Source organism: Pelophylax lessonae (genome assembly GCF_965119305.1).
Source record: "Pelophylax lessonae genome assembly, chromosome: 11".
In the NCBI taxonomy this organism is placed as follows: Eukaryota; Metazoa; Chordata; class Amphibia; order Anura; family Ranidae; genus Pelophylax; species Pelophylax lessonae.
In genome coordinates, this window is record NC_138778.1 from 125649627 (window position 1) to 125671373 (window position 21747).

Here is a 21747-nt window from a genome sequence, read left to right on the forward strand (position 1 = left end):
GGTTAACAAGGTCATCCTCTCTCTGATCCACACTGACCAGTCGGGCTTTATACCCGGCAGGAAAACTTCCCTCAATTTGAAAAGGCTATTTATGAATTTACAGGCCACGCACGATAATGTGGGAGCCAGAGTGGTGGTGTCCTTAGACACCGCCAAAGCTTTCGACTCCGTTGAGTGGAGGTTTCTTTGGAGATGCCTGGAGGGGTTTGGCTTTGGCCCGCATTTTGTCCGCTGGGTGCAGGTTCTGTACCAGGCCCCGGTGGCCAGGGTGTTGGCCAACGGCTGGACATCTGATGTCTTCCCTCTTAGCAGAGGGACACGGCAGGGTTGTCCGTTGTCCCCACTGTTATACGCTTTAGTGGCGGAACCCCTGGCCATTGCTATTAGGACCCACCCGGATATAGGTGGCCTACGCGTAGGGCCCTTGGAGGAGAAGATTAGCATGTACGCGGACGACACACTGCTGTTTCTTGCGGACCCAGAGGCCTCTCTCCATACAGCGCTGTCCCTGATTGTCCGCTATGGCCAATTCTCGGGCTTAAAAATTAACTGGGATAAGTCCCAAATCCTGCCCATTGACGATATCTCGTCGGTCCCCCACAGCCTTGAGTTCCCCTTGTGTAGGGTGGACCGCATTAAATACTTGGGAGTTCAAGTCAGGAAGAGAGCGTCTGATTATGTCCCAGACAACTTACTACCTCTCCTTACCATGGAACACCATAAACACGGACTCAGACTTGGGCTAGACTGCCATTGGGGGTCATGGGACACATCAATCTGATAAAGATGGTGTTACTCCCAAAACTGCTCTATGTCTTGTGGCATTCCCTGATATATCTCCCACTCCGGTATTTTCTTCAATTGGAATCTATTCTTAAACCGTTTGTCTGGGGTTCCTCCAGGCACAAGTTGTCCTGGCGGAAACTGAAGAATGCTACCAATCTAGGGGGAATGGCTCTCCCTGATTTTAATTTATACTATATTGCAGCGCAGATGTCTCATTTTTTCCATTTTAATTCCTCTGATAGGGATAGATTCCTAGTGCTCCTTGCACCGTCTCGGACCCATGCACTCACAGATCCACTATCTCTCATTGTCTCGGGTATACGAGGGGCGGATAACAGGGACAGCAGAACTTCAATGTTGTATCACTATCGGAGGCTGTGGGACGTGGTCTCGAGCAAGCTGGCCCTCCTGGACCTTCACGAATACACCCCCTTGTGGTGTAATGCCTCCCTTCCTGAGTTCCAGACTATACCAGATGTGCATGTATGGGTTCGACACGGAATCATATTCTTTTCTCATCTCCTCACAAATGGTAATATTAGGAACTTTGAGTCCCTCTCCAACAGGTTCCATCTTCCCCCCCATATGCATTATCGATACCTTCAACTGAGACACGCTTTCCAGACACAATTCCCTCAACCTCTGCCTGCCCTTCCTCTAGTTCCTGTGCTGGAAGTGGTTAGCTGCTCGGACCCTAGTTACCTCATTTCGATTTTATATACTATGTTGCACGAGCCGGCGTCCACGGTCCTTGCTTATGTCCCTAAGGCTAGATGGGAGGAGGATGTGGGAGATCTGGAAGATGACGAGTGGAGCGACGCCCTGGATACTTGTAAACTGGCTTCCCCTAAATTGTCCGACCGTCTTACGCAAATATATATCCTTCATCGTGCGTATCTTACCCCCATCCTGACAGCCAAATACAGACGTGACACCTCAGACACCTGCCCTATGTGTAAACGGGAGCGGGGAACTTTTTATCACTTGTTGTGGAGCTGCCCAGAGGTTCAGGGCTACTGGGCACAGATAGTTAAATTCCTTCATGACACCATGGGCTCTCCTCTCTGACTGTTCCCCAAACCGTGTCTATTGGGAATATTTCCTGACACCAGCATGAATAAGTTTACCACTATCTTTCTACATGAGGTCCTGTTCTCTGCCCGAAAGCTGATTGTGAGGAGTTGGATGCGAGATAGACCTCCTACTTTTCATGACTGGCTAAGGGAAGTTAATGCCACTATTCCGTACAAGAAGCTTCTGTATACTCATCCTGGATGCCCCACAAAATTTACTAAGATATGGGACAGGTGGACCCAGGCCCCGGAGACGTGTGTTGGACCCTGTGCCCCGTCCCCCTCCCCTACATAGTTCCCTGGTCCGCAGGCCATTTACAGTGTTCCTCGGTCCTCACGCTGTCATGTAGTTGTTCCATGCCATTGATACTTGTCCGGGTTACTTTCATGTGTATGTACTCGCAAATATGTCCTTCTGATACTCATACCCTGTTGTTCTGGTCACTGCTTGGCTAATTATTTGTGGATTACTGCATTACCCTGTTACTGTTATTTGCACTTTTTTGTTCAATAAAGAACTGTTTGGTTAAAAAAAAAAATAAAAATATGTACCATATAGAATACATTACAAAAGTGCACTAATAAAAAACAAGAGAACAAAACTGTCCATATAAGTGAAATCAAAAGTGAATCAACAACTTGAAATAAAGTCTTTTACATCCAGAAGAAAGTAATCCAAAATTAATGCAGGAAAACCAACTGATGAATGATGGGTGTTAGGAAGTGATGAAGGGTAGGTGAATTGACCTCTTCCCAGAAAACAATCCAAAGATGTGACTTGAAACAAAAATACAATTTTGTGATGACACCCGGTGATGTGAGTGGACTCTTACCACATTTGAGAGAGATGGAAGCATATACTGTGGTATCCAAGAATCCAAATGGCTAGCTAGATGGAATGGAATCACAACTGGAATGGATCAATTGTCAGCTTCCCAGTGAGGGGGATCTATAGGCTTCCAGGGGTGAGGATGCCACCAGGGAGATCAAACCAAAGAGAAGAAGGGACTAATAGTGCATTACCTCCAAAATGTATTGTTAAAATAAAGTCGAAAGTCACTTACAAAATCCAAAACGATATACAGCATACACTCAGTATAGTCACGGTCGCCTGCAGTGCGATCCGGGACATATAGCAGCACGGCTGGCTCCCTCCGACGCATTTCCACTGATAAGTCGGCTTCTGGGATTTTTATTTTTTTATTTTCCTTGCATGTGATTGGGTATTCGTTGCAAAGTGAATTTTCCTCACATTCACTAAGCTAAGAGAAAATCCAATTTCAAAGTGGAACTCCTGTTTGCCATTAATGCATCAATCCTGTTGTGTGCCAATGAATTTTGTATCCAAAGTCAAACAATGACATCATTTATAGTCTGACTAAATATAATTCCCACATCATTTACAATCTTGCTATATTGATACTGTTGACAAGAAGCACATGTTTTTCTGACTGTTTGTTTCAAGTCATTTTTTGCTCAATGCAAAGCTTGCAAGCTCGGTGCAGTAGAGTACATGACATGACAGGCAGTAGAGCATGTGGGCACAATTCTTCACCAGAACGCAGCCTCTACCAGGTAGAACATTCACTCCATCCAGCATCAGTCCACTATGCACCTTTACCTACATGCTCAGTCCTACTAGAAAAACAAAAACAAATTATGCTTCCGCAAGCAGGTATACATACAATTTCAACAATAAGCAAAATAATTGTGTTGCGATATCAAACAAAGTTCTAGAAAACTGGTAATACAACTCAATGACATAAGAATATTACAAATAAATCACCGTGTGAACATCAATTCATCAAAAGTTTACAAAGTTGATCATTTAATAAAGTGCATAGTGCAAAATCAGGCCCAAAAAAAAGGTGATCGGTGCAAGAAAATTCTTAAAATCAATGTGTTTATTGCCCCAGTCTTCTTATGTAACCATTTGCCACTCCACACTCGGGTGCACGCCCAACTCACAAACTGCTTACCATTAGGTAAGACCTCAGATATGGAGGCCTGGCTGCACTTTTCAGGAAAGATCCCTGCTGGGATGTAGGCATGTATCAGATTTCCATGCTGCGATTCATTGATCAAGGTTTTGCCACGATATACGGTATTATCACGGTATTCAATTAGTAAATTTCTACCTCATTTCAATTTCATTGCTGAATTTAAGGACTTTGGTTCACTTTTGCACATTTATTATATAGCCAGTCAGTACAGACTCCATAAACCAGGCCTAAAATAAGCCATCAAGCAGTGTCTGGCCAACCTGATGACTAGTCCTGGCGCTCAGCTCTGATCCGATGGCCTGGTCATTAAGGGGGCAAATCCTTGCGGTCCAGAAGTGGTTAAACCTGCAGGAGGACCAGTGTTTTTTTTTATAAATTACTTTACTATTGCTTTAGGCCTTGTTCACATGTATGCGGGTTGGCGGCCAACATTTTCACAGGCATAGCAGCCCATTGATTTTAATGGGCTGCTATGCCCTCGTTTTCCGCAGAAAAAAGGTGCATGCAGCATTTAAAAAAATGAAGTGGCCTTGAAATCCATCTTGCTTTTGCACCATGTGACTTACCTGCAGTTCCTGCTCTGGCAAGCTTTCTGCGTTTTTATATACGTGGGCCCAGCATTTAAAAATACCTTGGATATCATCACCGCTATGCTCCTATGATGTCCTATTGGGACAAACATGTCGGGTTGAGCTACAGCAGTGACTGAATCACACCTGCTTGAGTGATGACTGTGATAATATATATGCATGCCTGATGTTATCTGCCTTGTAATAATAGCATTCTTTTTTTATAAATTGGGGAAGTTTTACACTACTACACAGTAAGTTCCTTCCTTATCTCTCTATTCCCCTGAGCTTCTTCTACAGTGTTCTGGGAGCCCTTATTCTGTGTCCTGGAGTGTGTCATCCATCCATCCATCCATCCCAGCAATGATGTCTCCTAAAAAGTGCAGCCAGACCTCCATATCTGAGGTCTTACCTAATGGTAAGCAGTTATAAGTTGGGTGTGGAGTGGCATATGGTTGCATTAGAAGATTGGGGCGATATACACATTGATTTTAAGAATTTTCTTGCACTGATCACCTTTTATTTGGACTGATGTTGCCCTGTGAACTTTATTAAATGATCATTTTTGGACAATTTTGAATGATTTATCTTCACACTATGATTTTTTTTTTTTTTTTGTAAAATTCTTATGTCATTGAGTTGTATTACTAGTGTATTAGCACTTTGATAGCTCAACACAATTATTTTGCCTATTGTGTTTTATCTGTATGTGGGAGTTTAGTGAGTGCTGCTGTCACTAACTTGATTGTCTATTGGTTTCATATTATTGTTAGTTTTTTGACAATGAGCGCAATCAATGTTTCTTTTTCTATACATAAGATTTCCCTAAATGAAAGGGACCTTGAGACACCAAAGTTTGAGGACATGACATCCTGATTTTCCTCCAGTTATTCTTATAATATTATAGTGTATGTGTAGCCAAAATATTGGCCAAGTGAAGGGTTTTTTTGTTGCATTCTGAGTCACCAAGACAGAAAGTAATAGGACATCCGAAATTTTAAGGTTGTCAACAAACAGGAGTAGAGGAGAAATCTACCAACGACGAATTGCATCTATGGGACAGGAAATGAAGAGAGTCTCTCCAAATGGACATAAAATTGTTTTAAAGCGGAGTTCCGGGCACGAAAACGTTTTTTCAATAAACATACCCCCGGGACAGTCAGGGCTAGTACATTCCACAATGGCTAGCCTCTGATCTGTCCCGGTTCGCACTTACCTGCAAGAAGAAATACTCACTTATCAAATTTCTTCTCCAGCGTTGCCATCTCTGTTGTGGGCAGCTGAAGCCGGCGCGATCCTCTTCTGTGTCCTCTTCCGTGTCTTCTTCTCCCAGAATGCGCCTGCACCGGCCCCTCTAGTCACTTCCGGTGTGGCGCCCAGAAGCTGTTTAGCAGGGAATGCGGCGTCGCCCCGGAAGTGACGAGCGGGGCCGGTGCCGTCGCATTGATTCCTGGGAGCGATGACATTCAGCTCCCATGAATCAGCGCAAGACAGGAAGTGACGGCGGAGCCGCGGCACAGCGGGAGGAAGTGGAGAATTGGTGAGTATTTTCTATCTACAATTACAAGGTGAGTAAAAAAAAAAATATACCTAATTATCCAATTCCTTTTCAGGTGAAGAAGATCCAGTGGATGGGCACAAAATCGATTAGGTCGATTTTGTGCCCGGAACTCCGCTTTAAGCAATACATACTGTACATATGATCTGCTACTGAGACCTTTACAATATATTGTACTTTTATCATATTCATGGTGTGCTTATTTTACTGTTGTAGTTGATATGGTGAGGGCTCTCTGTATTAGCAAGGTATTGCCAGTTTTTGGAAAGCTGTAACTGCACCATCGCCATGCTTTTGTAATGTAAAGAGTATTTGGCAAGTCCTATTTATCCACTTTAACTCTCTCCTGCATACTACACATGAACCACAATTTTAAGCAGTAACTTTGTCATTACTTAAAGTAGAATTCCGAGAGAAGCAAGCCATCATTAGGCTGAAAAAACAAAACAAACCCATCAGAAAGATAGCAAAAGCATTAGATGTGGCCAAATCAACTGTTTGGAACATCCTTAACCGGTTGCCGACCGCCGCAAGTACATATACTGCGGCGGTCAGCCACGGTCAGGCAAAGCGACGTACGTCACTAGCCTGGGAGCCAATAGCGGGCGAGCGCGCGACGCCGGAGGCACGCTCACGCCTCGGCTCGTTCACAGACACCTCCGTGCGTATGACCGGCGGACCCGATGTCCGCCGGTCACTCGCGATCGTCCGCTGTGAAGGGAGAAAGGCAGACGGCTAATGTAAACACCTGTGTAAAAGCACTAATCTAACGGTCCTGCTATGAAGGACCGTTGATCTGTGCTGTTACACACACAGCCACAACCCTGAACAGTTAGAAGCACGCCCCTAGGGACACACTTAACCCCTCCCTCTCCAATAAAGTTAACCCCTTCCCTGCCAGTGTCATTTTTACAGTAACAGTGCATATGTATAGCACTGATTACTGTAGTAATGTCACTGGTAACCCCAAAAGTGTCAAATATGTCAGTCAAGGGTCCGATCTGTCCGCCGCAATGTCGCAGTCCCGAAAAAAAAAATCGCAGGTCGCCGCCATTACTCGTTAAAAAAAAAAAACAACAAAAATGACAAAAATATTTCCCTTAGTTAGTAAACGCCATAACTTTTGCGCAAACCAATCAAAATACGCTTATTGTGATTTTTGTTTTTTACCAAACATAGGTAGCAGAAAAAAATTGGCCAAAAATTTTAAAAAATTTTGATTTTTACATTTTTTTGGGGAATATCATATAAAAAAATGTGAAAAATATTGTTATTTTTGCAAAATTGTCGCTCTTTTTTTGATTATAGCGCATGTTCAAAAAATTGCACAGGTGATCAAATACCACCAAAAGAAAGCTCTATTTATGGGGGAAAAAAGGACGTCAAATTTGTTTAGGTACAGCGACGCACGACCGCGCAATTGTCCGTTAAAGTCACGCAGTGCCGAATCCCAAAATACCCCCTGGTCAGTAAGGGGGTAAAATCTTCCAGGGCTTAAGTGGTTAAAAAAGAATGCTCCGGTGAGCTCCGCAACACCAAAAGACCCAGAAGACCACGGAAAACAACTGTGGTGGATGACTGAACAATTCTTTCCCTGGTGAAGAAAACACCCTTCACAACAGTTGGCCAGATCAAGAACATTCTCCAGGAGGTAGGTGTATGTGTGTCAAAGTCAACAATCAAGAGAAGACTTCACCATACAGAGGGTTCACCACAAGATGTAAACCATTGGTGAGCCTCAAAAACAGGAAGGCCAGATTAGAGTTTGCCAAACAACATCTAAAAAAAGCCTTCACAGTTCTGGAACAACATCCTATGGACCGATGAGACCAAGATCAACTTGTACCAGAGTGATGGGAAGAGAAGAGTATGGAGAAGGAAAGGAACTGCTCATGATCCAAAGCATACCACCTCATCAGTGAAGCATGGTGGTGGTAGTGTTATGGTGTGGGCATGTATGGCTGCCAATGGAACTGGTTCTCTTGTATTTATTGATGATGTGACTGCTGACAAAAGCAGCAGGATGAATTCTATATTATATATAGAATATTATCTGCTTATATTCAGCCAAATGCTTCAGAACTCATTGGACGGCGCTCCACAGTGCAGATGGACAATGACCCGAAGCATACTGCGAAAGCAACCAAAGAGTTTTTTAAGGGAAAGAAGTGGAATGTTATGCAATGGCCAAGTCAATCACCTGACCTGAATTCGATTGAGCATGCATTTCACTTGCTGAAGACAAAACTGAAGGGAAAATGCCCCAAGAACAAGCAGGAACTGAAGACAGTTGCAGTAGAGGCCTGGCAGAGCATCACCAGGGATGAAACCCAGCGTCTGGTGATGTCTATGCGTTCCAGACTTCAGGCTGTAATTGACTGCAAAGGATTTGCAAACAAGTATTAAAAAGTGAAAGTTTAATTTATGATTGTTAATCTGTCCCATTACTTTTGGTCCCTTAAAAAGTGGGAGGCACATATACAAACTGTTGTAATTCCTACACCTTTCACCTGATTCGGATGTAAATACCCTCAAATTAAAGATGAAAGTCTGCAGTTAAAGCACATCTTGATTGTTTCATTTCAAATCCATTGTGGTGGTGTATAGAGCCAAAAAGATTAGAATTGTGTCGATGTCCCAATATTTATGGACCTGACTGTATCTAATCCTAAAAATTCTCCCTCCCCTCTTCTAACACCTAGGCTGACTAACATTAGTAAGAAAGATGTATATACTTATTTTCAGGTCACTTCAGTTTGGTCATGTGATCCGGCTCCCCTGTGTCATCCAGTGGTGGCTGCAGGGGAATGGAGGGATTGCTGACAGCAGATGGACCATAGTAAGCTTATAGGTGATGTTACTGCTCCCAGGCATTGCCAGGCAATACATATTATTATTATTTTTTTTTTATGATATTGTTCTTTAATTTTTTCTCTATGCAATCTATAGACAAAAAAAAAAAATACATATTAAATTACTCATTTTGTCAATTTTGATTAGTGCTAGATGAAAAAACAGGGTTACTGTAGATAAAAAGAATGTATTCTATAATTTGTCGTGTTTGTATGATTCTGGTGCAAAGCATTGCAACATTATTATTTAAAAAGTACTTCCTGCATTCCCTGCATGCTTTGCAGCTTTTCCTTTGCTATTTACTTTCCATTTCTAAGGACTCAATTTTCCATAGTATCTTGTTGCATGCAAGCAGTGATTCCTATGCTGACCCAGCCTCCTGACATGCCTTCTCTAAGTGCCTCTGCAGTTCAGAAGGCAGGCTTTGTGAAACGTGTGGCACACGTGTGCCGGTATCTTCACAAAGGGAGTTTACAAACTTCAGATAGAAGTAGGCTAGAAATTATTGAAATCCAATGTAGAAATTAATATATAATTTTAAATTTTGACCATGGATACAGTTGAATAAGGGGTTTAATAGGAACACGTTTTATTTATCTATTTTTTTTTTTTTTCACAGTTAGGGTTGCTTTGACAAAATTTAATTGCAAATGATGCTTTTGATCTACAGATGAATGAAAAAGAATAAATACAATGTAACAATAATATTGCTACATTGTATTTCTGAATTAAAGCCCAACTCTAGGGCTTTGCTTGTTTTGGTCTAGGGCAGTGGTCTCCAAACTGTTGCCTTTAAACTGGTTCTTGGGGCACTATGCCACCAACTGACACCAATAATGGTGCACCATTTCCCTACTGACACCATCAATACATCAATTACACTATTCTTCCAACTGATATTAACCACGGGGCACTATTCCTCCCATTAAAACCGATAATGGGACACTGATGCTGAGGCATTTTCTATTCCCACTGGCTACAGTCTAGCCCCCCTGAAGCATGAAGGACAGTAAAATGGACCTTTGCTTAGAAAGTTTGGAGACCCCTGGTCTAAGGGAACAAAAAGGAAGATTTGTTTACCTAATCTTCCGCTCCTTCCTGCAGGTAGACCGGTCCTTGTAGCTTCTTCTCCTCTATGCTTCAGCAATCTAGGGTTCTGACATCTTTAAGACCAAAGCAGGGTCTATTAGCCCTGCACTGGATGTGATGATACAGAGGGACAGTCCATCACCAGAGCATTGGGAAGTGCCATCTGCCAGGGCAGCGAAGGACCAGGTATGTTTTTCTTCTCCCCTAGACAAAACAAGAAACTAACCCCTGCATCATTAACCCCGGAGTTGGTTTTTACACTTCTGAACAGTGTTCTAAACACTTTTAGAAGCTAAGTTTTATGCAGCCATTGCTGCAGCCACTGTTCTAATACATAACAAGTCCTGGCTATCATTTTGAGAGCAGGGATTTGCAGGCAAAAGCAGCAGGGGAAGAGGGACATGGTGTAGGACTTATGTCCTGTGAGGACTGGTTGGCTTATGTATACAGATGGGTTGGGGGTTGGGTGCTTGTCTGTAGAACCCATTATGTCCATGTCTTTTATCTGGATATTTTTAGTTTAACCACTTGATAACCAACCAATAGTACAAAAATACGTCATTACTTTCATGTTAAATACCGGTATTATGGCAGCAGCTAGCTTCCATAGCCCCGGTATGTTTTTGCTCATCATGGCTGATTCTCTGTGAGATAAAAGTGGTCTCGTGGGCGGATTCGCCGTGAGATTACTTTTAGAAGTGGCAGGAGGGGTGCACAGCTGGTCTTCAATTGGTAATCAAAGGGCATAAATCTTTTTTCATTGTGTTCAGCCAAAGCGTAAAAAAATTGAATACTAACTAGTTTAAAGAACCTGGTAAGTGGCGATTTGGATGAAACAAGTATAGAAAGGTTGGAATCCAAAGTAAGTTGTGAATGGCTTTGTATGTTGTTTTTAGTATTCTGAATTTAATTCACTGGACAATGGAAAGCCAGTGGAGGGATTGGAAGAGAGGAGTGGCAGACACTGAGCGGCAGATGAGTCTGGCAGCAGCATTCATAAGAGATTGAAGGAGAGATAATCGCCCATGTAGCCTACAAGGAGGGGGTTTCATTAGTCAAGACAAGATAACAAGGGAGTGAATGAGTAGTTTGGTGGCTTCAATAGTTAAAAAGGGGCACAATTTAGAGATGTACCTTAGCATGAGGGGAGGGACTGATAGTTGTATTATTGATCTTGATGGAAAAGTCAGGGAGGAGGGCACAGGCAGAGGGTACTATTACATGCTGGGTTTTAGAAAGATTTAGTTTGAGGAAGTGGTGCGACATCCATGCTAAACTGTCAGTAAGTTAGTAAAGCGAGAGGAGACTAAAGGAGTGAGATGAGAGGAAAATTTGGGTGTCATCGGCATTGAGATGATATTTGAAGCCATACAAGGTTATTTAGTGACTCAGAAAGGAGGTGTAGCTAGAGAAGGGGTCCCAGAACAGAGCCTTGCAGACCCTACAGAAAGAGGAAGTGGAGTGGAAGAGACAAAGTTGTAGGTAAAACTAAAGGAGTAAGGAATAAGCTGAATAATATACAAAACTTGAAAAGAGTTAAGCGATTGTGTAATTGAATGGTGGAAGCAAGGGAACGGCCGAAAATGAAGTAAATGGTGAAACAACGACTTTAAAGAGAAAAAGGTTGGCATGTGGAAAAATTCAGAACAAGGAAATTTCTTAATCGCATACACCCCTGCAAAGGATTTCAGTTTCAAAGCTGTAGTTAGAGCTAAGGCTTAGAGCAAAAAAACGCCTAGATGTGAACAGAGCCTTAAGACCGACCAAAATTGTAAAAAATATATTTTTATTGTATTCAATTGTAAAAAAGAAGATGATATACACCAGTATACAAAATAAATACAGATAAAACAACTGAGTACCCATTACATCACAGAAGCATGGAAAACATATGGCTACCTGTAATGAACCATCGGGCTGAACTTATGCGTGGACACCTAACATGTTTCGGACTGATATAGTAGAGTCCTCAAGGTGGAAAGATGGGTACTATTATTTTCTAATTCTATTCTAAAACATAAATGTATTGTGAACATGGACCGTACCCTCATGCTAGCAGCATTCTCAACTCATTTACTTCCTGAGGGACCTCGGAAGGGTACGGCTGCGTCTGCGGCAACCATATCTAAATGGATCAGGCAGACGATTGTACTGGCCTATTCGCTTGGGGAACAGGTTCCACCTTTCCCTGTCCCGGCACACTCTACCGGGGCGGTGAGCGTGTCTTGGGTTTTTTCGCCATCAGGCGTCGGTGTCCCAGGTGTGCAAGCGGCGACTTGATCGGCCGTGCATACCTTTACAATGTTTTGCAAACTTGATGGTTTGGCGTCGGCCGATGCCTCCTTTGGCCGCACAGTTCTGAGTGCGGCTGTACTTTAGGGGGGCGTTACAGTTTTGCGTCTATCCCTTCCTGTTGGGGGATTGACCCCTTGGTTTTTTGCTTTCCTGAGTTTTGTTGCTCCTGTTGAGCTTCCTGTTACCCAGTGTTTTTTACCCTTATCTTGGCGATAAGGTTCCTTCTCTGACCTGGGTGTTGCATTACCCTTGTGGCGGTTGCGTTTCCCACCCCTCAAGTCTACACTGCTTTGGGACGTCCCATAAGTGAAGACTGTATGAGTGGGCGGCGACTGTCAGAGGACATTAGAGAAAACAGAAGTTTTGTAAGAACTTACCGTAAAATTCTTTTCTCTGAGTCCTCTGACAGTCGCCGCCCCTGCCCCTCTTTTGGGGTTGTTGGATCTATATACTGCTTGCTACCAAACTGAGTTGAGAATGCTGCCAGCATGAGGGTATGGTCCAGAATGACAGCCCCCTGTGGGCGTGTACATGCAAATGCTTTTATGTATGATTTTAACAAAAATCTTTTGCCTAGTTTACCCCTATGGACAAGGACTGTCTGTCCGTTCTCATCCGATCCGCTGGGCGGATGAAAAATATGGTTTCCATCTGTCCAGATTTGACGGATCGGATGTCAGCGGACATGTCTCGACTGACATCTGCTGCCCCATAGAGATGCATGGGGCATCCGTTCAGATCCGCCAAAACAACGGACAGGCAGATCTGAACGGTCCGCCTGTGTGAAAGGGGCATTATACAAGCTGTACACTCACTACTTTACATTGTAACAAAGTGTAATTTCTTCAGTGTTGTCGCATGAAAAGATATAATAAAATAATTACAAAAATTTGAGGGGTGTACTCACTTTTGTGGGAGACTGTATCAGAATCACTGCCAAGCACTGGCAATTTCATTAGGAGGTCAGCAATGGCAGCCCTTTTGACACAGGTTTCCTATAATGTCTAGATTTAGAACCATGATAAGATGATATGACTGAGGAAGAAAAATATCTTTATTTTGATTTATTATTTAAGTGATGCTAAATACTTTTCCTGGGGGCTTGTGTCCTGTAACCAGGATAGAGTTTAAAGCTTCTGTAAGTGCAGATAAAAGTAGATATTACTTTTAGAAGGAAGCACCAAACAGATTGGGAACAGAGGCGTTATTAAAATGTATAATTTGGCCTCCATAATTTATTTAATGGCACCAAGTCTGTTTCTGCAGTTTCAGGAAGCATCAAGCCAGAAATACTGGGGGACGTGACAGGTTCTCTTTGGAAATGTAAAATAAAGAATACAATTAATTTTTAAATATATTACTAATATTTCAAAGTACGGTAGATTGTTTAATCTATTTAATCTTCTCTTGGAATGGATTTTTTCCCAGATGAATCTGACTAGAATAAAAAGCAACCGGACAGCTTTATTAGATTTGTAAAACTGCTAATCTTTACAGATTGTCCCATGGCTTTCTTTTCTTGCATAAATAAAGCGGGGTCTAAGAGTTTAATCTTCTCTACGAGGTCATTCATTTTAGGACTGTACAGGAGGACTTTTTTTAGATGAGTTTTAAATGGATCCCAAAAGATGCCGATTTGGACAGAGACTGGACTGAGATATATCATTCTAAATATCTTACATATTTTTAACCACTTGAGCTCCAGAAGATTTTACCCCCTTGACCAGGCCATTTTTTGCTATTTGGCACTGCGCTACTTTTTTTTTTTTTTTTATAAATCTGTTTGAGGTTTGCACACAACAGATTAAGTAATACAGACAAACACAAAAAGGAACATACGAACTTGCTGCATGACTCTTGTATATAAAAAAGCTACAAATGGGGCAAAAACCTTCGATTAATGAGTCCACGGGTTTGTCTCAGATCCTTGTACAGACTTGGGAGATGCCATTTGGGTAGTAAATGTGAAGAGCCACATGGATATTGTAACCTACACATGAAATGCATTCGATACATTCTATAAAGGTGGCTACAATACAACCATAAACTACAACATTTCACGGTGCTTCTAAAGATGCAGATGGTGCTGTTGTGTGTTCGGCTATCCAGCTGTGCTATATCTTGTCAAATTTTTTGGGGCAACCCCTGTGGTAATAAGTATCCTTATATAAAGGGAGATTATTATGCACAAGGCGCTTCCAGTGGGAAATGGATGGAGGGGGGTGGCTTTTTCCATTGCATGGCTATTTGCTTTCTGGCGTAGATTAAGAGTAAACTGATCAGAGTTTGTTTCGCTGTAGTCGGAGCCAGGGTGTCTATCAGGCCTAATAGACAGAGGCTCATGGAGGGTTGAATGGAAAGTGACTCGACTAAATTCAGCAACCCAGTAATTTACTATTTTGGGGCAGGACCAGAAAATGTGGGTAAAATTACCCGGAGAGTGGCCGCATTGCCAGCATTCCGGAGAATTTTTGTGGATAAATTTTTTGACCCTATAGGGAGTAAAGTTAACTCTGTGAACTATCTTAAATTGTATAAGGCGATCGCGTAAGGAGGCCAGGGTCTGAAATGGAAAGTCCCACACGTCATCCCAATCGTCATGTCTAGTTCTGGAATATCCTGTTTCCATCGCAACCAAAGCCCCTCTAAAGGACGTAAAGAAGTCAGTGTTAAATGAGAGTATAGACCGGAGGTGGGCTATTTATGGAATTCTGTGCGGATGATCTCTAGGGCCGACTGTATTATTGTGCAAGAGGAGTGTGGAAATTGAGAAGTGAAAGCATGAGAGAGCTGGAGATAATGGAAGAGATAGTGTGATGGAACGGTATTTGTGGAAGAGAGTTGTGCCAGCTGAAGTAAGGATTGTTGTGGAGCTACCTGGGAAATAGTTTTAATGCCATATCTGGTCCATGCGTGTGGATCCGGGAGCGTGTAGAAGTGGGAGAAGGAGGGGTTTAGCCACAGCGGGGCATTGGGGGAGACTGCTAATTTTTGGTAAGTTTTCATATGTCAAGCCGGATGTCCATGCTCAGATTGTGGTGAGCATGGAGGGAGTAAGTTCAAAGGGAGCCTGTGGGCCTCTAAAGACAAGATGTTTAAAAACGAGATTCCAGCGAGCGAACTATTGTCGCTTCCAGGAGTGTGGAAGGATTTGAAAGGTCTGGATTTAACCACCATGAAGCCATAATCAGCTGGGTAGCCCGGAAGTATTTGTGACAATCAGGGAATGCCAGGCCCCCCTGAAAGTATGGTCGGATCAGGGTACATAGTTTGTATTGTGGCAGGCGGGGTCCCCAAAGGAAACACGTGAGCAGCTGGTTTAACTGCTTAAAAAAGGATTTAGGTATCCAGTGGGGGGGGGGGGGGAGTGTCGTAGTAGATACATAGCTTTGGGGATTATTTTCATTTTTATTTTTTTACTGCCCAGTAGTGATAATGGTAAATTTTCCCAGGCTTTCAATTTGACCTTAACTTGCTGCAGAACCGGAGACAAATTTAGGGGGAGGAAATCCAGAGCCTGTTGGGAGATCACCACCCCCAAATACGTGAAGGAGTCTACCCATTGCAATGGAGTGTGGCTGCCACTTTGGCCGACGGGTCTATTGGGAACAGTTTAGATTTTGACCAATTGACTTTGAGCCCTGTGACCCTGGAGAAGTCGTTCAGGAACCGTAGGACACCCTGTAAAGACGGCCCTGCATCATTCAGGAAGAGGAGCATGTCATCAGCGTACAGGGCGTCCTCCTCCTCCAGCAGACTGTTGGGCAGCCATTTGATATCTGGCAAAGTGCGTACAGCCTCAGCCACCGGTTCGATAGCAATGGCAAACCGCACCGGAGAGAGAGAGGGCAGCCCTGCCTAGTGCCCCTGTGTAACTCCAAAGGTGGAGACAGCCCCCCTCCCAGTCTGACTGAGGAAGTAGGGTTCTGGTACAGCATCTGAGCCAAATTATGAAAACCAAAGGAGACCCCATCCTACGAAGCGTCTCCCACAGGAAAGGACCTCGACAGTGTCGAAGGCCTTCTCTATATCAGGAAAGGCCACCACACGGGAATCAACATTGAGATGCGAAGCATGTATTTTCGTGTACAATCAGTGGAGATTAACATCCATGGACCTATGGGGCATGACGCCTGTTTGGTCCGGGGCTATGATGGATGGAAGCATGGGGTGAAGACTAAGGGCCAGGAGTTTTGTCAGAATTTTGAGATCATTATTTATCAGGGCTATGGGTCTGTGGGAGGCACAGGATTTAGGATCTTTAGGTCACTTGTATATCAAGGTTAACTGAGCATGTCGCATGGAGGCAGGTAGCACTCCATCTGTCAGACATTGGGTGAACAAGGTCAGCAGCGGGGTCAATAGCTCACCACGAGCCTTATAAAAGTCTATAGGGAGATCGTCTGAACCCGGTGCTTTCCCCGAAGTGAAGGAATATATCACACCTAGGATTTCTGTGGTGGTAAAAGGGCGCACCAGCGCCTCCCTTTCCTCATTTGACAACCATCCAAGGGCCAAGGGATTGAGCAGAGTATGTAGGGCATCTAAGTCGAAGCCCGAGGGCAGTGCAGAGGTGTAAAGGGAGTCATAGAAACACCTGAAGGCCTCCAAGACCTACTGGAGGGGGGGGGGGGGGGACTGTCTCACCCGAACTGTTGACAGCCTCTGAGATTAGTGTGAAGGGCTGGTTGAACTGGGCCAACAACTGGCCGTTTCTGTCCCCTTGTTAAAAGAAACGCTGTTTAGTATTCTATGTTTCGAGCCTGGTGACCTTGGCGAGATGTAAATTAAGCTCTCTGAGAGGCAGATAACAAATCAAAATTCAGTGGGGTATGGTCAGCATTGTAGTTTTCAGTCTGTTGTGTGGTTGATTGCTGTAGGGAGCGTGCGGTGTCCGAAAGGTTTCTCTTGACCGTCGCAACGGAAGACATTTATTGTCCCTTCGTGTAAGCCTTAAAAGCATCCCATAGGATTTCTGGGGAGGAGGAATCCGCATTATGTTCCCAATACTCAGATAGTAGAGAAGGGATTTTGTTCGTTAAATCAGGGTGATTGACACATTGGAGACTGAGGCGCCATGCCAAAACACGTTTCGGGTGGCGGGAGAAATAAGCTTAATCGCCAGAGGGCTGTGGTCCGATAGTCCACTGGGTAAGTAGGTCACCTTCAAAACGTCAGCGAGAAGCGAGAGATTGGCAAAGACAATATCGATGCATGAGGCCGTTTTATATGAGGTGGAGTTACAAGAGTAGGCTCTAGTGGATGGATGCTTCCATCGCCATACTTCGGTCAGTCCCACCGATAAGGCCCAGTCAGAAAGGTCAGAAGAGTTTGGGAGAGGTAGGTCTATCTAGTTCGGGTGGCATTGAAATCACCAATAAACAATAGCTTTGCTGGGCAATAAGGGGTAACCTTCTGCAAAATCAAATACAGTAACAAGGGGGAGAAAGGTGGGGGGATATACAAGGCTACTATAACATACTTCAAGGCCCAGAGGTTGAGAGCTAGAATAACGTATTTACCTGGGGGGAGTCTGTGTGAATCTCACCAACTGTATCTGTACCTATTGATCTTGTGAATCAACACCGAGACCCCTCTTGCATATGTGGAGTAGGTGGCATGAAAGGTTTTTTGTATGCACGTTTTTTTAGTGCCATAAGTTTGCTCCCCACAAGATGCATCTCCTGAAGAATAATTAAATGGGGGGATTCTGATTTTAAATATTGGAAGAGCAGTGCCCTTTTAAATTTAGAATTGAACCCACGAACATTCCATGAGAGCATCGTGAGGGGTGGAGCATCATGTGTAGCCATAGTTTGTAACCAGTAAGGGAAAGCAAAGACGGATGATTGAGAAGTTGGAGCAGCATCTCGAAAGGGTCAAACCCTGTAAAATATAACATCGACAAGAGGCATGCATCTGAGCAAAAAACAAGAACAGTAAAAACATTAACCCATTGAGCACCGAAGTGCACACCCTGCCCTTGAGCCCGGCCATCCAAAAAAATAGAAACGGCAAGACCCAGGGCCTAATACCGATAACAAGAAATAAAACAACTGTGGATAGTGAAAAACGTATGTCCCGGTAAACACTGGCGAGGTCAGTGTGTCTTAGGGGACCTAAAGTTGCGGCCAAATTAACTACAAGAAAACAGAGAAAAGGGAGGCCTTGGCTGTGTACATCTGCCATTTCTCTGTCAGTTCCAGGTGAGGGGTATAGTCTTGGAGCGACTGGAGCCTTGCCGCATGGATCACAGCAAGCATGAGGTATTGGTATTGGTAAGATAGAGGACCACAGTGTAAAAGAATGGAAAATGGGATGGTAGGAGTGATGGCTAAAGTCCAATAACAGGACCATAGATTGAAAATCGCATCCAAGGCAGGGGTAGGAGGCCGAAGAAGTGGAAATCCAGTAAGCGGAGAGGAGGGAGTCCCCTAGGACTGTCACTTAGCTAATAAAAAGGCTTCATATAGGTGGCAGGGCCATGGATAAGGTGAGCCAATGATCATGTTGTCAGCGCATATCCAGCCATTTGGAGGCTGCTTCAGGTGTGTCAAAGAAGCGGGTACGTTCTCCATCAATAATCTGTAGTCTGCTCGGATATAGCAGGCTGAACCTGATGCCTTTTTCCCTTAGTCTCCTTCGGATGTCCGTGTAGGATCTCCGGTGCTGCTGGACCTCCTGCGAGTAGTGGGAATAATAGGAGTTTTGTGTTTTCATACATCACTTCTGGAGTCGCCCGAGCTGCTGCAAGAATACGGTCTTTGTCTCTGTAGTTTAGAAAATGCAGAAGGAAAGGTCATGGAGGGGCACCCGGAACGGGGTGTAGGAGGAACCCTGTGTGCCCGTTCAACCACCAAAGTAGGGGGCACATTGCCAAGATTGAATAGGGTGATAAGGAGCTGTTCAGCAAATTCAGCTGGTTTGTTACCCTCAGAGCGCTCGGGCAGCCCCAAGATCCTGATGTTTCCGCAAAGACAATTTTCAGTATCAGTTGCTCTCTACTACCATGACCTGCAGCTGGAGGGTGCCCAGCTCCCTGGAATCAGAATGCACTGTTTCCTCCACCACTGCTATGCGATCCTCTGCCTCTGTCACCCTGGCCCTGAATCTGTCTAAATCATTCCGTATGAGAATAATGTCAGTGGCTAAAAAATTAATTTTAGCTGTTCAAGTCTCTGTGCTGGCCGTGATAGCTGCTAAAATGTCAGCACTGGATGGGGATGGGGTCGTCCCCCCTCCAGAGGTGGTCTGTGTGCCTGCGGACATAGTGGAGGCCCGAGAACACGTGAGCAAGATGGCACCTGCAGCGAGGGAGTGAGAGGCTCGGGTCTTTGGGTGGGTGTCACGCAGCTTAGCCTGGGCCATCCGAGATGCAAAAGGCAGGAGGAGGTGACAGAGGGGTTCCCGTACGTCCAGGCTAATGTTCGTGGTCCGGTAATGTAGCTGCAAATGCTGGCTGAGAAATCGGATCGGAGCTCCTGTGCCATGCGTCTGCCTGCTCTCACAACCCGGCCACCGTCACTGAGCTACTTTTAACTGGTAATTGCGCAGTCATATAACACGGAACCCAAACTAAATCTATATCCTTTGTGTTTTTTTAAAAAAAAAAATATAGAGCTTTCTTTTGGTTGTATTTGATCACCGATAGGTTTTTTATTTTTATGCAATATAAATGAAAAAGGGCAGAAAATTAGAAAACAAAAAAAAACAAAATTGTTTACTTCCTGCTTTAACATCTCCAATAAAAAATAAAAATAAAATTTCTTCATATGGAAAATTGGAACAACAGACGTACAAAGACATCTATAATTTGTGTGGACTTTTAGGGCACATCATGAGACAAGATAAATGTACACAAGAATTAAAAAAAAAATACATTTATTAATACCATATTAAAACCAATACAGGTAAAATTTCGGAGCTGATTCTATCAAAATGAGATTTAGCTAAACCATAAGAAAACACCTATAGGAGGAGGATGTTTAACTCAAAAACTAAGACAGAAAACCTGCTTGGGGCAGACACTGAGGATAATAGGACCATAGAGCAAAATAATATCTGCATAAATGTAAGTGATAGAACAAGAAAAAATTTGTATAGTGTATATAATAGTATATTCCCAATTCTTGTGTACATTTATCTGTCTCATGATGTGCCCTAAAAGTCCACACAAGTTACAGATGTCTTTGTACGTCTGTTGTTCCAATTTTCTGAATATTTAGGATTGTGGCATGCTTTTGATGGCTCCTTTTTTCCTACATTTTGTCTAAAATGTGTTCTGCTACATGTTTTTGATAATAAAAATCCCAATAAGTGTATATTGTATGGCTTGCGTGAAAGTTATAGCGCCTGCAAACTCTGGTATATATACTGGAATTTTTTTTTTGTTTTACTGCTGGGGCTGCGATAGTGCAAGGGTTAATCTGGCACTAACCAATGCTGGGGGGAACTGACTAACTGCAACTAACATTACCAGTGAAATTAATATAGTGATCTGTGCTAATACTATGCACTGTCACTGTACTAATGACACTGGCTGGTAAGGGGTTAATCTCTAGGGCAATCAAGGGGTTAAAAGTGTGCCTATGTGTAGTGTGTGTGTAAAGTGTGCTGCTTTTTACTACAGCCCTCTGTCTACTGGCCATGCCTGTGCAATAGAGGATCACAGGTTTCTATGGGGGTTATCTACTTTCGTCTCCTGACTGTAAGATGCCAAGAGACAAGCCCAATAAACTTCTGTGGGGATCTACTGCGCAGGTGCGGCCAGGAGACACAGGACTTGCAGCACAGGATGTAAAGTAGCCACAGAGGGGGAAGGCATAGATTAGAGAGAACTGATCCCCAACAAGGTGTTACCAGTGCACCTACCACTATTGCCACTGGAATTCTGGTCCTGGACACAACCTGTCCAACTTGTTGTAGACCGTGGAAGCCAGTGGCTCCACATTCAGAGTCCCGCAATGCTGGCAAATTGCCAAGAATGTCTTGGGATGCAGGGACCACTGTGCTGGTACTAGCAGCTGATTTCTGGAAAAATCCTCCTGCCAGTTTTCTATACCTGGAATATGTACTTCTGACAGAGACACACAAGCCGTTCTGCCCCAGATGCAATGTGGTTCACCTGTTCCTGAAAAATGAAGCAAGGGTGTACCTCTACGCTACCTCAAAAAAATAATAAAGTGACTGTGTGTGTGAGTATGTGTGCTAACACCCACTGTGTTTCACACTGGTGAAATGGACTTATAAATATAAACAATGTTGTCCAAACTCATTTGTGTATAGTGTACAACATAAATCTCAATTCACACAAAAAAATATATAATGGTTCATCAATTATAAAGTGTATATATCAGACAATAAAGTGCATAATTATAGTGCAGTCCATAGACAAGTGGTGATAAATGTGTATAGGTTTCATTTTTCAACAGGGACATCCCCTTTCTTCTAAAAGCAGCAAACTGTATAAAAGTGCTTATATAAATGGTGTGCTTCCATCTCCTTGTAACACCAATGTGCTC

At 43.5% G+C, this 21747-nt stretch overlaps 1 protein-coding gene across 1 annotated transcript in view; it reads left to right on the forward strand.

The window, feature by feature from the left end:
* DUSP3 (dual specificity phosphatase 3) overlaps positions 1 to 21747 on the forward strand; it is a 245586-nt gene that overhangs the window by 142418 nt on the left and 81421 nt on the right. The window lies entirely within an intron of this gene.